This window comes from Oncorhynchus keta, chromosome 20 (genome assembly GCF_023373465.1).
Source record: "Oncorhynchus keta strain PuntledgeMale-10-30-2019 chromosome 20, Oket_V2, whole genome shotgun sequence".
Classification (NCBI taxonomy): Eukaryota; Metazoa; Chordata; class Actinopteri; order Salmoniformes; family Salmonidae; genus Oncorhynchus; species Oncorhynchus keta.
This window is the reverse complement of record NC_068440.1, coordinates 39721264-39742376: the sequence shown is the minus strand read 5'-3', so window position 1 is coordinate 39742376 and position 21113 is coordinate 39721264. Positions and strand designations below refer to the sequence as shown.

The 21113-nt window shown below is 43.0% G+C and overlaps 1 long non-coding RNA gene across 1 annotated transcript; it reads left to right on the top strand.

Annotated features, from left to right (window-relative positions):
* The first annotated feature begins 12881 nt into the window (after nt 1-12881).
* On the top strand, nt 12882-13779 carry LOC127910127 (uncharacterized). Its single transcript, XR_008073986.1, has 3 exons — nt 12882-13045; nt 13253-13354; nt 13650-13779. It is a non-coding gene; the product is annotated as an uncharacterized LOC127910127 (long non-coding RNA).
* The last annotated feature ends 7334 nt before the right edge of the window (nt 13780-21113 follow it).

Sequence of the window (21113 nt, the reverse complement as noted above, 5' to 3'; positions counted from 1 at the left end):
TGTCCTCATTCAGTACAGCATTTAATTGTGCAAATCCCGCGAGTTTTAACCCTTTGGGAGGCAAAAGACTGAGTGTCGCAAGAAAATACAAGGTCACAAGAGCGCGCATTTTGGAGAGACGTTCCTTTGTTCCAGAATTCCTGAGAGGAAGCAAGAATGTGCGATAGATTAGATAATTGTTTTGTATGTTTAGAACATCCTAAAGCTTGATTCTGCACTTAGTTTGACCAGTTTAGTTGACATATAATATGTAATTTTGAAGTTTTGATTGCGCAACTGTTCGAGACCAGAAGTCATTTTGGATGCATTTAAGCTGGAACTTGAAGCATATGCTAATACAAAGACATACGACTTGAAACCAAACAATGTTTTGTATGACTCCTTCCACTACATTCTGATCGAAGACCATCAAAGGTAAGGGAATATTTATGTTGTAATTTTGTGTTTCTGTTGTCTCCAACATAGCGGAGAAATATTGCTTATGTCTGAGCGCCGTCTCAGATTATTGAATAGTGAACGATTTCTGTAACGTTAAAAAGAAATGTGACAAAGCGATTGCATTAGGAAGCAGTGTATCTTTCTAACTATATGTAGAACATGTATATTTAGTCAAAGTTTATGATGTGTATTGCTGGAGCTATAATTTCTCCTGACATTTTTTTGCATTTTCTGAACATGGTGTCAATGTAAACAGAGATTTATGGATATAAATGGCATATTATTGAAAAGAAAACATAAATGTACTGTGTAACATGTCCTATTACTGTCATCTGATGAAGATTTTCAAAAGGTTAGTGAATTATTTTTCTTTTAATCCTGCGTTTGTGATTGCATCTTTTGTTCGACAAAATGGCTGCATATCGTCTGTGTCTTTGTGGTGGTTTGATATAAATATATGCCATGTTTTCGCCGTAAAACATTTTAGAAATCTGACACGCTGGGTAGATGAACAAGGTGTTTATCTTTCATTTGAGCTATTAGACTTGTTAATGTGTGGAGGTTAAATATTTCTAAGAATATTTTTGCATTCTGTGCGCCACTGTTTCAGTTAAGCGGGGGGCGGGGTGGTACCCCTTGGGGAACCTGTACCGTTAACAAGGTTTAACCTCTCAAAGTTGTGCAAATTTTGCACTGCAAAAGACTGCAGAAGACAACTGTGAGAGGTACGATGAAGAGGTGATTCAAACAGTCAAGTCCAACTTCTATGTTGATGACTGCCTCAAGTCAGTGGCCACAGAAGAACAAGCCATAGCTCTCACAGAAAAACTCAGGTGTGTGTGCTCTCAGGGTGGGTTCAAATTGACCAAGTGGGTCAGCAACAGCCGCGCTGTGCTGGCTTCTATCCCTGATGAACACCAAGCCAAGCAGATAAAAGAACTGGACCTGGACAGAGAAAAGCTGCCTGTTGAAAGAGCACTTGGAATCCGATGGAACATTGAAAGTGATGCGTTTACCTTCCGAGTCACTGTCAAGAACAGACCCCTTACAAGAAGGGGTATTCTCTCAGCTGTCAGCTCTATTTTAGGATCCATTAGGTTTCCCCGCCCCTGTTGGAGACACCCGTTCCCATTTGGGAACGCGCCCCCACCCCCCCAGCTGGAATGTGGCGCAGGGAAAGCAAGAAATATTCCTAAAAATATTTAACCTCCACACATTAACAAGTAAAATAGCTCAAATGAAAGATAAACAAGTTGTTTATCTACCCAGCAAGTCAGATTTCTAAAATGTTTTACGGCGAAAACATAGCACATATTTATGTCAAACCACCACCGCAGACATAGCTCATTAGCATAGCCAAGTCGGAAAAAATATGCAATCAACAGACGCAGGATTTAAAAAAAAATCATTTCACTAACCTTTTGAAATCTTCATCAGATGACTGTAATATAACATGTTACACAGTACATTCATTTTTTTTAAAATAATATGCTATTTATATCCATAAATCTCTGTTTACAATTACGCATCGTTCAAAAAATGCTACTAAAATGTCAGGAGAAATGAAATAGCTCCGGCAGATAACGTCAGCTAACAAGGAATACACATCATAAACTTTGACTAAATATGCATGTTTTACATATGTATAGGAAGATACACTTCTTCTAAATGCAATCGCTGTGTTACATTTATTTTTAACGTTACAGGTTGAGTTCACTAGGCTATACTAGGAGTCGGCGCTCCAAAAAGTACCATTCTGGCTCCTCTACCTTGGAGTCGACAGAAACCCAAAACCCAGTAGACAGCCCTATCCCCATCAGGTTAAAAGCCAAAGCAAATTCTCCAAGCGCTCTGCAAGCTAGTGTGGCTGGGATGAAGTCATCCCTGGAGAACACTATTTCATGGAAGACATGGCTCTCAGAGCTGGACCAGCTGTCCAGATTCCAGATTGACAGGTGTATGATGCCTGAGAACTTTGGTCAGGTCAAGACCGCACAGCTGCATCACTTCGGTGACGCAAGAGAACAAGGTTATGGCACGGCAAGCTACCTTAGGTTCACAAACGGTATGGAAAAGGTCCACATCGCATTCAAACTGGGGAAATCAAGGATGACTCCACTCAAGCAGATGAGATTCCCAGATTGGAACTTGCCGCAGCAACATTGGCAGTGCGAGTGGACAGGATGTTAAGGTTGGAGCTCCAGATTGAACTTGAAGAGTCAACTTTCTGGACAGACAGCCAGTCTGTGCTAAAATACATCCGCAATACCAAGAGATTCCATACCTTTGTGGCTAATAGGGTTGCTATGATCCTGGTCCTGACCTATCGAAAGCAAAACAGTGGAGGTATTTGAACTCCAAACACAACCCAGCCGATGATGCCTCAAGAGGATTATACGTTGAAATGTTCCTGAACTCATAGAGATGGCTCAAAGGACCAGAATTCCTGGAGAAACCAGAAACGCAATGACCGAAAGTCCCCGAGGAGCTTGGCTCCATCCCTCCGGATGATCCAGAGGTCAGAAAAGACGTCATTGTAAACAAGTGTGGAAGAAAAGAGTCCGACCAGCAAAATGATTGAGTACTATTCAACATGGAACAGCTTGAAGTAAGCAGTTGCCTGGATGCTGAAATTGAAGAGGCTTCTTCTACAGTTAAGCCAGAAAAGGAAAGTTCACACAAAAACTGATCCAGGATCAGATCAGAGTCTAACAAACTCACTGAAGGAACAAATTGACAAGTTCAAACTGACATTAGGAAAAGAAAGTCTGTCTGTGGACGACCTAGATGAAAAGATCATCATTCGAATTGAGCAACAACAGCACTTTAAACAAGAAAATGCACTAGTTGTGAAAGGAAAACAACGTGCCAAACAATGTGCCAATGTGTAAGCTTGATCCAATCGTTGACAATGGCATTCTGAGAGTGGGAGGAAGGTTAAAGCAAAGCTGCTATGCCTACGGACCTAAAGAATCCTATGATCCTGCCTAAAGACTCCTACAGCTCCAGACTGATCTTACTCCACATCCATGAGCAGGGGGGGGAGGGGGAAGATAGACGGGGAGACAGAGGAGAGGGAGACAGAGGAGGGAGTGGGAGAGGGAAATAGAGAGAGAAGATCGAGGGGAGAAGGACAGAGAGCAAGAGGAGAGGATAGAGAGGGAGAAAGAGAAGGAGGGGAATAGAAGGAGGAGGGGAATAGAATAAGAATATAATAAGAAAATAAGAATTTGTTCTTAACTGACTTGCCTAGTTAAATAAAGGTAAAATAAAATCAAATAGAATGAGGAGGGGAAAAGAATGAGGAGATAGAGAGAAGAGAGGGGGAGAAGGAGGAAGAGAGAGAAGAGAGGGGGTGAGAGAAGAGAGAGAAGAGGGGGAGAAGGAGGAAGAGGAGAATAGGAGGAGGGGAGAGAGAGAAGAGAGGGGAAGAAGGAGGAAGAGAGAGAAGAGGGGGGAAGAAGAGAGGGCAGGAAGATGGGAATGGAAGGGGATTGTTTTAAAGGTTACATTGTAAGGGAGACCTTTTTCAATAAAAAGGATCTCAACATTAAGTCTGTTGTGTAACTCTGTTTCACACACACACACACACACACACACACACACACACACACACACACACACACACACACACACACACACACACACACACACACACACACACACACACACACACACACACACACACACACACACACACACACACACACACACACCCTCTTGGCATCGATGTGGAGTCGAGTTCTTCTCTGTGAATGGTTGTGCATTAATGTAATCTAAACATGCACACACACCCTCGCTCTTTGAAACACACACACACACTAATGAGACCCCTGCCTCTGGAGTATGCTGCTACCCTCTGTGTAGCGTGACTGAGGAAATGTCACCCAGATCACAGCAGTGATGGAGAAAGAGAGAGAGAGAGAGAGAGAGAGAGAGAGAGAGAGAGAGAGAGAGAGAGAGGCATGGAAGGAGGAGGAGAGGGAGGGACACCTCTATAACAAGAAACCGGAGGGTCAGATTAAAGGAAGGAGTGAGGGAAGAAGAAAAAAGGGTGAGGGAAAGTAGGATGGAGAACAACAGGAAAAGGAGACTGAAATAGACAGAGAGAAAACATCGAAGAGAGCGTGAGATAGAGTGACAGTGAGACAAATCGAGAGATGAAAGGGTAGGATGAGAGGGAGAGGATGTGGAAACAGAAGGGAAAGTGGAGTGATTGTACCAGATGCTGATGATGCTAACTAGATGCTGATGATGTTCCATATGCTAACTAGATGCTGATGATGTTCCATATGCTAACTAGATGCTGATGATGTTCCATATGCTAACTAGATGCTGATGATGTTCCATATGCTAACTAGATGCTGATGATGCTAACTAGATGCTGATGATGTTCCATATGCTAACTAGATGCTGATGATGTTCCATATGCTAACTAGATGCTGATGATGCTAACTAGATGCTGATGATGTTCCATATGCTAACTAGATGCTGATGATGCTAACTAGATGCTGATGATGTTCCATATGCTAACTAGATGCTGATGATGCTACCTAGATGCTGATGATGCTAACTAGATGCTGATGATGTTCCATATGCTAACTAGATGCTAATGATGTTCCATATGCTAACTAGATGCTGATGATGCTAACTAGATGCTGATGATGCTAACTAGATGCTGATGATGCTAACTAGATGCTGATGATGTTCCATATGCTAACTAGATGCTGATGATGTTCCATATGCTAACTAGATGCTGATGATGTTCCATATGCTAACTAGATGCTGATGATGTTCCATATGCTAACTAGATGCTGATGATGCTAACTAGATGCTGATGATGTTCCATATGCTAACTAGATGCTGATGATGTTCCATATGCTAACTAGATGCTGATGATGTTCCATAGGCTAACTAGATGCTGATGATGTTCCATATGCTAACTAGATGCTGATGATGTTCCATATGCTAACTAGATGCTGATGATGTTCCATATGCTAACTAGATGCTGATGATGTTCCATATGCTAACTAGATGCTGATGATGCTAACTAGATGCTGATGATGTTCCATATGCTAACTAGATGCTGATGATGTTCCATATGCTAACTAGATGCTGATGATGTTCCATATGCTAACTAGATGCTGATGATGTTCCATATGCTAACTAGATGCTGATGATGTTCCATATGCTAACTAGATGCTGATGATGTTCCATATGCTAACTAGATGCTGATGATGCTAACTAGATGCTGATGATGTTCCATATGCTAACTAGATGCTGATGATGCTAACTAGATGCTGATGATGTTCCATATGCTAACTAGATGCTGATGATGTTCCATATGCTAACTAGATGCTGATGATGTTCCATATGCTAACTAGATGCTGATGATGTTCCATATGCTAACTAGATGCTGATGATGTTCCATATGCTAACTAGATGCTGATGATGTTCCATATGCTAACTAGATGCTGATGATGTTCCATATGCTAACTAGATGCTGATGATGTTCCATATGCTAACTAGATGCTCCATATGCTAACTAGATGCTTATGATGCTAACTAGATGCTGATGATGTTCCATATGCTAACTAGATGCTGATGATGTTCCATATGCTAACTAGATGCTGATGATGTTCCATATGCTAACTAGATGCTGATGATGTTCCATATGCTAACCAGATGCTAATGATGTTCCATATGCTAACCAGATGCTGATGATGTTCCATATGCTAACTAGATGCTGATCATGTTCCATATGCTAACTAGATGCGGATGATGCTACCTAGATGCTAACTAGATGCTGATGATGTTCCATATGCTAACTAGATGCTGATGATGTTCCATATGCTAACTAGATGCTGATGATGTTCCATATGCTAACTAGATGCTGATGATGCTAACTATATGCTGATGATGTTCCATATGCTAACTAGATGCTGATGATGCTAACTAGATGCTGATGATGTTCCATATGCTAACTAGATGCTGATGATGCTACCTAGATGCTGATGATGCTAACTAGATGCTGATGATGTTCCATATGCTAACTAGATGCTGATGATGTTCCATATGCTAACTAGATGCTGATGATGTTCCATAGGCTAACTAGATGCTGATGATGTTCCATATGCTAACTAGATGCTGATGATGTTCCATATGCTAACTAGATGCTGATGATGCTAACTAGATGCTGATGATGCTACCTAGATGCTGATGATGCTAACTAGATGCTGATGATGTTCCATATGCTAACCAGATGCTGATGATGTTCCATATGCTAACTAGATGCTGATGATGCTAACTAGATGCTGATGATGTTCCATATGCTAACTAGATGCTGATGATGTTCCATAGGCTAACTAGATGCTGATGATGTTCCATATGCTAACTAGATGCTGATGATGTTCCATATGCTAACTAGATGCTGATGATGTTCCATATGCTAACTAGATGCTGATGATGTTCCATATGCTAACTAGATGCTGATGATGCTAACTATATGCTGATGATGTTCCATATGCTAACTAGATGCTGATGATGTTAACTAGATTCTGATGATGCTAACTAGATGCTGATGATGTTCCATAGGCTAACTAGATGCTGATGATGTTCCATATGCTAACTAGATGCTGATGATGTTCCATATGCTAACTAGATGCTGATGATGTTAACTAGATGCTGATGATGCTAACTAGATGCTGATGATGTTCCATAGGCTAACTAGATGCTGATGATGTTCCATATGCTAACTAGATGCTGATGATGCTAACTAGATGCTGATGATGTTCCATATGCTAACTAGATGCTGATGATGTTCCATATGCTAACCAGATGCTGATGATGTTCCATATGCTAACTAGATGCTGATGATGTTCCATATGCTAACTAGATGCTGATGATGTTCCATATGCTAACTAGATGCTGATGATGTTCCATATGCTAACTAGATGCTGATGATGCTAACTAGATGCTGATGATGTTCCATATGCTAACTAGATGCTGATGATGTTCCATATGCTAACTAGATGCTGATGATGTTCCATATGCTAACTAGATGCTGATGATGTTCCATATGCTAACTAGATGCTGATGATGTTCCATATGCTAACTAGATGCTGATGATGTTCCATATGCTAACTAGATGCTGATGATGCTAACTAGATGCTGATGATGTTCCATATGCTAACTAGATGCTGATGATGTTCCATATGCTAACTAGATGCTGATGATGTTCCATATGCTAACTAGATGCTGATGATGTTCCATATGCTAACTAGATGCTGATGATGTTCCATATGCTAACTAGATGCTGATGATGTTCCATATGCTAACTAGATGCTCCATATGCTAACTAGATGCTTATGATGCTAACTAGATGCTGATGATGTTCCATATGCTAACTAGATGCTGATGATGTTCCATATGCTAACTAGATGCTGATGATGTTCCATATGCTAACTAGATGCTGATGATGTTCCATATGCTAACCAGATGCTAATGATGTTCCATATGCTAACCAGATGCTGATGATGTTCCATATGCTAACTAGAGGCTGATCATGTTCCATATGCTAACTAGATGCGGATGATGCTACCTAGATGCTAACTAGATGCTGATGATGTTCCATATGCTAACTAGATGCTGATGATGTTCCATATGCTAACTAGATGCTGATGATGTTCCATATGCTAACTAGATGCTGATGATGTTCCATATGCTAACTATATGCTGATGATGTTCCATATGCTAACTAGATGCTGATGATGTTCCATATGCTAACTAGATGCTGATGATGCTCCATATGCTAACTAGATGCTGATGATGCTACCTAGATGCTGATGATGCTAACTAGATGCTGATGATGTTCCATAGGCTAACTAGATGCTGATGATGTTCCATATGCTAACTAGATGCTGATGATGTTCCATATGCTAACTAGATGCTGATGATGCTAACTAGATGCTGATGATGTTCCATATGCTAACTAGATGCTGATGATGCTAACTAGATGCTGATGATGTTCCATATGCTAACTAGATGCTGATGATGCTAACTAGATGCTGATGATGCTAACTAGATGCTGATGATGTTCCATATGCTAACTAGATGCTAATGATGTTCCATATGCTAACTAGATGCTGATGATGCTACCTAGATGCTGATGATGCTAACTAGATGCTGATGATGCTAACTAGATGCTGATGATGTTCCATAGGCTAACTAGATGCTGATGATGTTCCATATGCTAACTAGATGCTGATGATGTTCCATATGCTAACTAGATGCTGATGATGTTCTATATTATTCAACCATGCTGGTCATTTATGAACATTTGAACATCTTGGCCACGTTCTGTTATAATCTCCACCCGGCACAGCCAGATGAGGACTGGCCACCCCACATATGCTCTCTCTAATTCTCTCTTTCTTTCTCTCTCTCGGAGGACCTGAGCCCTAGGACCGTGCCCCAGGACTAGCTGACATGATGGCTCCTTGCTGTCCCCAGTCCACCTGACTGTGCTGCTGCTCCAGTTTCAACTGTTCTGCCTTATTATTATTCGACCATGCTGGTCATTTATGAACATTTGAACATCTTGGTCATGTTCTGTTATAATCTGTACCCGGCACAGCCAGAAGAGGACTGGCCACCCCACATAGCCCGGTTCCTCTCTAGGTTTCTTCCTAGGTTTTGGCCTTTCTAGGGAGTTTTTCCTAGCCACCGTGCTTTTACACCTGCATTGTTTGCTGTTTGGGGTTTTAGGCTGGGTTTCTGTACAGCACTTTGAGATATCAGCTGATGTACGAAGGGCTATATAAATAAATTTGATTTGATTTGATTTGATTCTATAGGCAGTCCATCGGAATAGTAAAGAATAGTAAACAGAGGAAAAAAATGGACCGACTGGGGACCAACTGGAATTCTTGTGGGTTTAGGTTTAAGGTTAAAATTGGTGTTAGGTTTAGAATTAGGAGCGAGGGATAGTTTTAGGGTTAGGAGCTAGGATTAGGTTTAGGGTTAGGAGCTAGGATTAGGTTTAGGAGCTAGGGTTAGGTTTAGGGTTAGGAGCTAGGATTAGGTTTAGGGTTAGGAGCTAGGATTAGGTTTAGGGTTAGGAGATAGGGTTAGGGTTAGGAGCTAGGTTTAGGGTTAGGAGCTAGGATTAGGTTTAGGGTTAGGAGATAGGGTTAGGTTTAGGGTTAGGAGCTAGGATTAGGTTTAGGGTTAGGAGCTAGGGTTAGGTTTAGGTGTTAAGGTAAGGTTTAGGGACAATAGGATTTTCATGGGACTGAATTGTGTGTCCCCACATGGTTAGGTATACAATACTCTCTCTCTCTCTCTGTGTGTGTGTGTGTGTGTGTGTGTGTGTGTGTGTGTGTGTGTGTGTGTGTGTGTGTGTGTGTGTGTGTGTGTGTGTGTGTGTGTGTGTGTGTGTGTGTGTGGTATATAGTATACCACTTAGTGGACAAACCAACACTTAGGGTAACGGTTAGACAGTATACCACTTAGTGGACAAACCAACCCTTAGGGTAACGGTTAAGACAGTATAACAGTTAGTGGACAAACCAACCCTTGGGGTAAGTGTTAAGACAGTATACCACTTAGTGGACAAACCAACACTTAGGGTAACGGTTAGACAGTATACCACTTAGTGGACAAACCACCCCTTAGGGTAACGGTTAGACAGTATACCACTTAGTGGACAAACCAACCCTTGGGGTAAGTGTTAAGATAGCGTAACAATTATTGGTCAAAATCCTATTTGTGGTCTGTAGTCTGAGTGTACCATATTTCCAATCATTTCAAGCATGGCTGGTTATCCCTGGTGTCCCCCTATCTGGTCCATGTTCCACCATACAGCCCTTAATGACTGCAGTTATTCTATTTGACTTTGAGATGAATCTTCCAGGAGGGTTTATGGAGGAGAACAGGCAGGAGGAAAGCATGAGAGAGAGCACTAAAAAGTCTCCAGCTGAATGTGATTGCTCCCCAGTCCCCCTCAATTCTTTAGGATGTAGCTCCTGCCTCGCTGTTTGGAGTGTGTGTGTGTGTGTGTGTGTGTGTGTGTGTGTGTGTGTGTGTGTGTGTGTGTGTGTGTGTGTGTGTGTGTGTGTGTGTGTGTGAGAGAGTGAGAGAGTGAGAGAGAGAGAGTGTGTGAGTGAGTGAGTGAGTGAGTGAGTGAGTGAGTGAGTGAGTGATATACATCAATGATGTCGCTCTTGCTGCTGGTGAGTCTCTGATCCACCTCTACGCAGAAGACACCATTCTGTATACCTCTGGCCCCTCCTTGGACACTGTGTTAACTAACCTCCAAACGAGCTTCAATGCCATACAATACTCCTTCCCCGGCATCCAACTGCTCTTATATGCTAGTAAAACTAAATGCATGCTCTTCAACCGATCGCTGCCTGCACCTGCCCGCCCGTCTAGCATCACTACTCTGGACAGTTCTGAATATGTGGACAACTGTAAATACTTAGGTGTCTGGCTAGACTGTAAACTCTCCTTCCAGACTTATATTAAGCATCTCCAATCCAAAATGAAATCTAGAATTGGCTTCCTATTTTGCAACAAAGCCTCCTTCACTCATGCTGCCAAACATACCCTAGTAAAACTGACTATCCTACCGATCCTTGACTTCGGCGATGTCATTTACAAAATGGCCTCCAACACTCTACTCAGCCAATTTGATGCAGTCTATCACAGTACCATCCGTTTTGTCACTAAAGCCCCAAATACTACCCACCACTGCGACCTGTATGCTCTCGTTGGCTGGCCCTCACTACATATTTGTCGCCAAACCCACTGGCTCTAGGTCATCTATAAGTCTTTGCTATGTAAAGCTCCGCCTTATCTCAGCTCACTGGTCACCATAGCAACACCCACCCGTAGCACGCGCTCCAGTTGGTAAAATCACTGAATTTGGAGACTTATATCTCCCTCAATAACTTTAAGCATCAGCTGTCAGAGTAGCTTACCAATCGCTGCAGCTGTAACCAGCCCATCTGTAAATAGCCCATCCAACCAACCACATTTGTTTTTTTCTGCTCTTTTGCAAACCAGTATTTCAACTTGCAAATCCTCATCTGCACGTGTATCACTCCAGTATTAATCTGCTAAATTGTAATTACTTTGCCACTATGGCCTATTTATTGCCTTACCTTCTTACTTCATTTGCACACACTGTATACATATTTTTCTATTGTGTTATTGACTGTATGTTTGTTTATCCCATGTGTAACTCTGTGTTGTTGTTTGTGTCGCACTGCTTTGCTTTATCTTGGCCAGGTCGCAGTTGTAAATGAGAACTTGTTCTCAACTGGCCTCACCTGGTTAAATAAAGGTGAAATAAATCAAATAAAAAGAATAATATTTAGAATCTCCACCAGGGGGCAGCTGGAAGCGGTGTTTGTAGGCTATACAATAAATTAGACTGCAGGCCCATTGGGCATCTGTTGAAGTAGCCTATGTAAGACATGTACGTACAGGCTACAGTCTCGTATGAATTCTTATGTGGATGATAATAAATTGAAAATATTTGTAGGGGGGTAGATGCACTCAGTTTTTTTAGATCAATCGTTTTATTATATGTTGAAGGTAAACAATAAGCAGAACAAATTTTATGGTAGTCTCCGTGTGACGCTGATCACAGCAGGCAGATGCCAGCATGGGTTAGAATCTGGCTCTTTGAATGTCCAGAGGAACTAGTGAGAAGTAGTACTGTTCAAAGATACTAGTTACAGTCTGGAGGAACTAGTACTGTTCTAGTTATTGTCTGGGGGAACTAGTACTGTTCTAGTTACTCAAGTAATTTCTAAAGAAGTATATATATTTTTTTATTAATGTAGTTAAGAAGATATTGTTTTTTACAATGACAGCCTAGGAACAGTTGGTTCTTATTAACTACCTTATTCAGGGGGCAGAACAAGAGATTTTTACCTTGTCAGCTTGGGGATTCAATCTTGCAACCTTTCGGGTTACTGGTCCAACACTCGACCCACTGGGCTACTGGCCTACCTCGCTGTGACATACTTTTGACTCTGTTACATTTTACGAAATCACTTCAGTGATTTACATTGTTACATCATCGCTGTTGGAATGGATGAAAACCTACCGCCACATTTATGTTTTACATGAATGGTTGGTTCCCCTTTATGTCTGTATGTATGTTTCTCAACCCCTTGACCAATGAAATGTATTCAAAGGAGCTTGACATTAAATCTCTTAAGTCCATTGGCTCTCAGAGTGGTCCGACAAACCCTGTATCTTCACCTTGTCTCTTGAAGTTAAGCACATGTCTTCACTCCTGACAATATTTTTGTTCTTGGGTTCTTTGCCAGACACAATCAGAGGTAAGTTGCATTTTAATTACCTTTTGCTTTTGTAATATTATATATACAGTAAGATAAGTATTCCTAAGAGATAATTCTGCTGTTGAAATTGTGTTTTAAGGGCGAGTGCAGATCAAATGGCCTAATCTCCTGTTTTTGCTCCCTGTATGATCCGTTTGTTGGCTAACTAGCCACCTTATGGCATAACGAATGAACAGATCAACTGGCAAAGCTAGCTAGCTGCAGTGTCAACCATGTAGCTAGATCAACAGGTCAGTCCACCACAGCATCCTCCCACGCATTGCTTGTGTGTGTGTGTGTGTGTGTGTGTGTGTGTGTGTGTGTGTGTGTGTGTGTGTGTGTGTGTGTGTGTGTGTGTCTAAATGGCATTCTGTTTTCATAACAAGGCCTGTATAAGCAGATCTGTCATACAGTCAGTGCATCATCTCACTAAGCTGTTTGGGTCTTTTTATCTACAGCTTGTAGTGGCACGACCAAGGAGGAGGAGAAAGGACCAGGGAAGAAAAGGAAATTCCCTTCAGAGTGGAAAGGAGAGGTTAAGAAGAGGACGAGGCTGGAGGGTAAATACGGTGTCGTCTAGAAGGGATACAGCTTTTGTAAAAATAAAAAAATGACTTTTCGTGGCAGGTTAGGATAATTTACCAGGAATTTAACATCACACTTGGTGTAAACCTTTTGTTCACATTCACATGTACTTCAAATGATATGACATTTACATTATTATTCCAATGTCTCGTCTACTATTTAACCTTTTTATGAAGTTGAGCACTTTGATAGATATTAAGTCACCTTTGATTGGCCGTAATTGAAACAGTACAGTGTACAGACCTTGTTTGATTTCAGTCTATGTTGCAGACTATCTGTGCCGGAGGACAAGATGGTGCTGGTGCAACAGTATAACTTTAGACCGTCCCCTCGCCCATACCCGGGCGTGAACCACACATCAACAACAGTCACCCACGAAGTTGCAGACTACCTGTGCTGGAAGACATCTGCAAGATAGTGCTGGCAGGCTTAATACATTATTTTCAAATAATTTGCCGTAAATTGTTGTCCTTTTTTGTTTTGCTGTTTCAGTTTACCATGAGATGTATGGAGGGATACTTTTACTGGAGTAAATGACAATCTAGATAAGTAACAGCACTTTTACTGAAGTACTTAATTTCAGTAACTACCCACTTCTGCAAATGATACATAGCCTAACTATAAAACGTGGGCAAGCATCCACACTGGGCAAGCATCCACACTGGGCAAGCATCCACACAGTCGGCCTAATCAACTCAGCCAGCGAAACACAAACCTGTAGCCCATTATGGGGTGTCACACCTTTTATTATGTGACAATTGATAGGCTAACGGGTAGCCTACAGGATGCAGCCTTATCGGAATGTAATCAATTAACAAGGAGCTTATTGCAACCATCGATGGCACTAGATTATCGAAAGCGGATTTCTCGTTAAACAATCCATATGTGCAAAATTCACCTGCACTGCTGGGGTCTCATTTATAAAACTGAGCAGAGGATTCACGTCAAAAGGTGGCATATGGACGAAAGGCAGAAAGTGCTAACGCACAAAAATATTCCGATTTATAACACAGTGGCAACGCAGCGAGCGTCTCGTCCCACCCTTTTAACACCCATAGTTGCCTAATAATAGTCAGTGAAACGCTCCCAATTAATATTCATCCATACTGACTGCATGACGACAATGACGGCAAATCCTGAACAGAAAGTTTAAAACATTTAAAAAAAAATACATTTCATCCTAGTGTGAAATGGAAGTTCTTACTGGGAGGTTGAAGCATGAAAAAAGGATATTGTTTGGTGGACAGTGTGACAGAAAGGCGTTATGTGGCAGACGCTGTGAAAAAAGGATATTGTTTGGTGGACAGTGTGACAGAAAGGCGTTATGTGGCGGACGCTGTGAAAAAGGATATTGTTTGGTGGACAGTGTGACAGAAAGGCGTTATGTGGCGGACGCTGTGAAAAAGGATATTGTTTGGTGGACAGTGTGACAGAAAGGCGTTATGTGGCGGACGCTGTGAAAAAGGATATTGTTTGGTGGACAGTGTGACAGAAAGGCGTTATGTGGCGGACGCTGTGAAAAAGGATATGGTTTGGTGGACAGTGTGACAGAAAGGCGTTATGTGGCGGACGCTGTGAAAAAAAAGGATATTGTTTGGTGGACAGTGTGACAGAAAGGCGTTATGTGGCGGACGCTGTGAAAAAGGATATTGTTTGGTGGACAGTGTGACAGAAAGGCGTTATGTGGCGGACGCTGTGAAAAAGGATATTGTTTGGTGGACAGTGTGACAGAAAGGAGTTATGTGGCGGACGCTGTGAAAAAAAGGATATTGTTTGGTGGACAGTGTGACAGAAAGGAGTTATGTGGCGGACGCTGTGAAAAAAGGATATTGTTTGGTGGACAGTGTGACAGAAAGGCGTTATGTGGCGGACGCTGTGAAAAAAGGATATGGTTTGGTGGACAGTGTGACAGAAAGGCGTTATGTGGCGGACGCTGTGAAAAAGGATATGGTTTGGTGGACAGTGTGACAGAAAGGCGTTATGTGGCGGACGCTGTGAAAAAGGATATTGTTTGGTGGACAGTGTGACAGAAAGGCGTTATGTGGCGGACGCTGTGAAAAAGGATATGGTTTGGTGGACAGTGTGACAGAAAGGCGTTATGTGGCGGACGCTGTGAAAAAAGGATATGGTTTGGTGGACAGTGTGACAGAAAGGCGTTATGTGGCGGACGCTGTGAAAAAGGATATGGTTTGGTGGACAGTGTGACAGAAAGGCGTTATGTGGCGGACGCTGTGAAAAAGGATATGGTTTGGTGGACAGTGTGACAGAAAGGCATTATGTGGCGGACGCTGTGAAAAAAGGATATTGTTTGGTGGACAGTGTGACAGAAAGGCATTATGTGGCGGACGCTGTGAAAAAAAAAAAGGATATGGTTTGGTGGACAGTGTGACAGAAAGGCGTTATGTGGCGGACGCTGTGAAAAAGGATATTGTTTGGTGGACAGTGTGACAGAAAGGCGTTATGTGGCGGACGCTGTGAAAAAAGGATATTGTTTGGTGGACAGTGTGACAGAAAGGCGTTATGTGGCGGACGCTGTGAAAAAAGGATATGGTTTGGTGGACAGTGTGACAGAAAGGCGTTATGTGGCGGACGCTGTGAAAAAGGATATGGTTTGGTGGACAGTGTGACAGAAAGGCGTTATGTGGCGGACGCTGTGAAAAAGGATATTGTTTGGTGGACAGTGTGACAGAAAGGCGTTATGTGGCGGACGCTGTGAAAAAAGGATATTGTTTGGTGGACAGTGTGACAGAAAGGCGTTATGTGGCGGACGCTGTGAAAAAAAGGATATTGTTTGGTGGACAGTGTGACAGAAAGGCGTTATGTGGCAGACGCTGTGAATGCTGCTGGCTCAGGTCGGACCCTCTCAGAAAAAAAAAAAAAAAGTGGTCCGACATAAAAGTGGAGGTCAAAAGGAGCATAGCCTTACACAGACAAAGTGTTTGTGCCACTGAGCGGGTGAAGGGGAGACCGGAGCTCAACCCCCTTGATGAGCGACTTGCCTCCTGAGTGGAGTAGTGACGGAGGTGGAGGGGTAAACGGACATGCAAGACGCTCCGGATGATCCAGGTATGTAATTAGTTTATTCTCTTGTTTGAAAAGAGTAAACCAAATGCATTCAAGTTGTGTTTAAACATTTATTTACACAAACAATTGTGACATTTTCTATTGTTTTTAGTCGCTGAGTGTTCCAGCAGGGGTCGGTGGTGCTGCAGCGGAGCAGGAGCTGAGTGTTCCAGCAGGGGTCGGTGGTGCTGCAGCGGAGCAGGAGCTGAGTGTTCCAGCAGGGGTCGGTGGTGCTGCAGCGGAGCAGGAGCTGAGTGTTCCAGCAGGGGTCGGTGGTGCTGCAGTGGAGCAGGAGCTGAGTGTTCCAGCAGGGGTCGGTGGTGCTGCAGCGGAGCAGGAGCTGAGTGTTCCAGCAGGGGTCGGTGGTGCTGCAGCGGAGCAGGAGCTGAGTGTTCCAGCAGGGGTCGGTGGTGCTGCAGCGGAGCAGGAGCTGAGTGTGTAAGTAAAGAAATACAAAAGAAAAAAGAACACTGAAAACAACAGTAATGAAGCTATATACAGTTGGTACTGGTACAGAGTCAATGTGCGAGGGCACTGGTTAGTCCGGCTAATGGAGAAAATAGGTACATGAATGTATAGTTAAAGTGACTATGCATATATGATGAACAGAGAGTATCAGTAGTGTAAAAGAGGGGTGGAGGGGGGCACACAATGCAAATAGTCCAGGTTAACCATTGGTTACCTGTTCAGGAGTGTTATGGCTTGGGGGTAAAAACTGTTGAGAAGCCTTTTGGTCCTAGACTTGGCGCTCCAGTACTGCTTGCCATGCGGTAGCAGAGAGAACAATCTTTGACTGGGATGGCTGGGGTCTTTGACAATTTTAAGGGCCTTCCTCTGACACTGCCTGGTATAGAGGTCCTGGATGGCAGGCATCTTAGCCCTAGTGATGTACTGGGAGGTACTCACTACCCTCTGCAGTGCCTTGCGGTCGGAGGCCGAGCAGTTGCTGTACCAAGCAGTGATGTTGCAGCTGTAGAACCTTTTGAGGATATGAGGACCCATGCCAAATCTTTTCAGTCTCCTGAGGGTGAAAAGGTGTTGTCGTGCCCTCTTCACGACTGTCTTGGTGTGTTTGGACCATTCTAGTTTGTTGGTGATGTGGACGCCAAGGAACTTGAAGCTCTCAACCTACTCCACTACAGCCCCGTCGATGAGAATGGGGGCGTGCTCTGTACTTTTCTTCCTGTAGTCCACAATCATCTCCTTTTGCGCCCAGCCGTCTCCACTACACCTCGTGCGTCACAACTCTCCAGCGTAAAAGGTTTCCCGCCTGAGGAATCAGCGTCATCTGCCCTTCAGAAGCCTGGTGGTGCGCTCCACAACATATCTGGCAATGGCGCACATTGCAGTTCCTCTCCTCTGTGCTCTGTGGATTGGTGAAAGGGGTGAGCAGCCACCGCTTGAGGGGATATCCACTGTTGCCTGTAAGGTTAGTGAATGGGTTAGCCACAGCCGTAGAGAAATTGCAATTGATTTATAATTTCTACATTGCTCATCCGTACCTATTAAGCCAGCCATCACGCACAGCTCCGGCCTCAAGTCTGTGCCCCTCGCAGCCGTTTTTCCATATGAATGAGTCATGGGCCACGACACTAGTCAGTAGCATGTCCGCATCACATACGATTTGGACATTAATGGAATGATAACCCTTTCGATTAATGAAAGAAAATAAATTTTCACTCGGTGCCCTTATAGCAACATGAGTGCAGTCATTAGCCCCGATTACATTTGGGGAAACCAGGACATTGCTGCAAATTTCATTTTCTTTATTTGCCTGTTCACCCACCGTGTAGAGGTGCGTCAATCCAATTATAACTCCTAACACGTCTAGCATAACGCGGCTAGCGGTTGGCTGAGAGATCCTCGACCTGTCAGACAATTCCCTTTGAAAAGTGCCAGTTGCCAGAAATCCAAGGGTTGTCAGGACTTGAAGTGGGACAGGCACGGCTTGGTTTCCGCGGGTGCTTATCTGCAAAGCTGGGCCAACTACAGCACAGAGATCCAAGAGAATAGCTCTTGGTAATCAGAACCGGCTCATAAGTCACTCATCAGAATTGTCCAGTAAATCTTGCCAGTCTCTGAAAATGTGTTCTCTCTAAATTCTTCCATTCGACCAATCTTCCAACAGAGCCAAAGCAGCCATTGTGCGTCACAACACATTGTAATTGCATGCCTTTTTATACCCACCCATTTGATTGTCAAAGCTACCCGATTGCGTAACACTTTCAGGTGTGGTAATTACCCTGATTCTGATTGTAACTGACAATGACAGGGCCATTATCACATTGACAGTTCTTCACAACGAACATGTGATAAACAGTATATGAAACTATGCAATTTTATCTTCCTGACTGAGGCATCGAAAACGGCATCAGTTTAAATGTCCTCAGTTTAAACGTAATTTGTCTTACTGTTTACCTTATAATTTATGAGAATTACATTTCATAACATACAAGTATTGTTTAATAATTACAGATCCAATTAAATATGATTCCCGGTTGATCTGTACAACATATTTGAGGGGTTCTTTTGTATTTATTATCTTAAATCAAGCGTTCATATATAATGTGTGAGAGGTTATATTTCGATTTATTTTACACACTGGTATCAAGTTCAAAGCGTTTCTCGAGCCATCGGAGGCACAGTTTCTCACATTCTCCCATCAAGTTTTTAAAAAAAAATTATAAATCCCAAAGTTTGCTTAGAAAGTGGCGTATGCCTTCTTGTGCCTACGCAACGTTTATAAATGAGGCCCCTGATCTCTACTGCAGCCATTATTGGTCACCTCTACCAATCCCCCAAATATTATGTCGGTGTTAACTTAGTCAGAGATCTGTATATAATGATGTCTCCACCAAAACATAGGAGTTGTCCCAAAGGCAGTGTTGTTGGTGTGGCAGGTAGTTAGTTAGTGGTTAGAGTGTTGGACTAGTAACCAGCAGGTAGTCTAGTGGTTAGAGTGTTGGACTAGTAACCAGCAGGTAGCCTGGTGGTTAGAGCGTTGGGCCATTAACCGTAAAGGTTTCTGGATCGAATCCCCAAGCTGACAAGGTAACAATCTGTCGTTTTACCCCTAAACAAGGCAGTTAATCCACTGTTCCCCACTAGGCTGTCATTGTAAACAAGAATTTGTTCTTAACTGACTTACCTAGTTAAAGTTTAAATTAAAAAATATTATTCAGTAACACAGACTCCATAGCAAATCAGGGGGAGGAAAATAGGTTTATTCAAAGATAACAAATCATGCAGGGAGGTGGATGGTAGATGTCCACGCTCCCCTGTCCTCAGTGATTCTCTCCACAGAACAAAGGGACAGGATGTAGTTTATAACCCCTCCCTAGCCTGTGGTTGGCCAATTAGAATTCCTTGCAATAAAACTGGGCCAATGGCCAAATAACAAGTATCCTATTTCAGACTCAGACCAATGAAAACATAGCCCCTGCAGCTATGAGTTTAGGACTGAACATTCTTATTATAAGATTCTAAACAGATTTTGAACTAAAAAAAAACAACCATTTCCATCGATCGTTAATTCCAGTCTTCTCATCCTCTGCGTTGTGCATTTATCTTCGACATAGTCTTGCAGCAGGAAGGCAGGCGACAAGCTTAGGTCTGCATATTAAGCCCATAAAAATGCTTTGGGTTTATTCTGGATTTATTTTGGTGAGAGTGAGCGCTCTAGATTAGCCTCTTCCTCTCCGCCTGAATTGTGCTTGCAACCAAAGTCTTTCAAGATACAGTGTGACACAGGAGTCAGGAGGGTAGTGACGAGAAAAGTCAGTGATTAGAAGTTTACTCACAGCAACCATGATTACTGATCAGCCACAGTAGTCTGAGCCCAGGGCCTGATGGTCTAGTCATAGTATCAGCCACAGTGTTCTAGAACCAGGGCCTGATGGTCTATTCACAGTATCAGCCAGTGTTCTAGACCCAGGGCCTGATGGTCTAGTCATAGTATCAGCCACAGTAGTCTGACCCCAGGGCCTGATGGTCTCGTCATAGTATCAGCCAGTGTTCTAGAACCAGGGCCTGATGGTCTAGTCATAGTATCAGCCAGTGTTCTAGAACCAGGGCCTGATGGTCTAGTCACAGTATCAGCCAGTGTTCTAGAACCAGGGCCTGATGGTCTAGTCATAGTATCAGCCAGTGTTCTAGAACCAGGGCCTGATGGTCTAGTCATAGTATCAGCCAGTGTTCTAGAACCAGGGCCTGATGGTCTAGTCATAGTATCAGCCAGTGTTCTAGAACCAGGGCCTGATGGTCTAGTCATAGTATCAGCCAGTGTTCTAGAACCAGGGTCTGATGGTCTAGTCATAGTATCAGCCAGTGTTCTAGAACCAGGGCCTGATGGTCTAGTCATAGTATCAGCCAGTGTTCTAGAACCAGGGCCTGATGGTCTAGTCATAGTATCAGCCAGTGTTCTAGAACCAGGGCCTGATGGTCTAGTCATAGTATCAGCCAGTGTTCTAGAACCAGGGCCTGATGGTCTAGTCATAGTATCAGCCAGTGTTCTAGAACCAGGGCCTGATGGTCTAGTCATAGTATCAGCCAGTGTTCTAGAACCAGGGCCTGATGGTCTAGTCATAGTATCAGCCAGTGTTCTAGAACCAGGGCCTGATGGTCTCGTCATAGTATCAGCCACAGTGTTCTAGACCCAGGGCCTGATGGTCT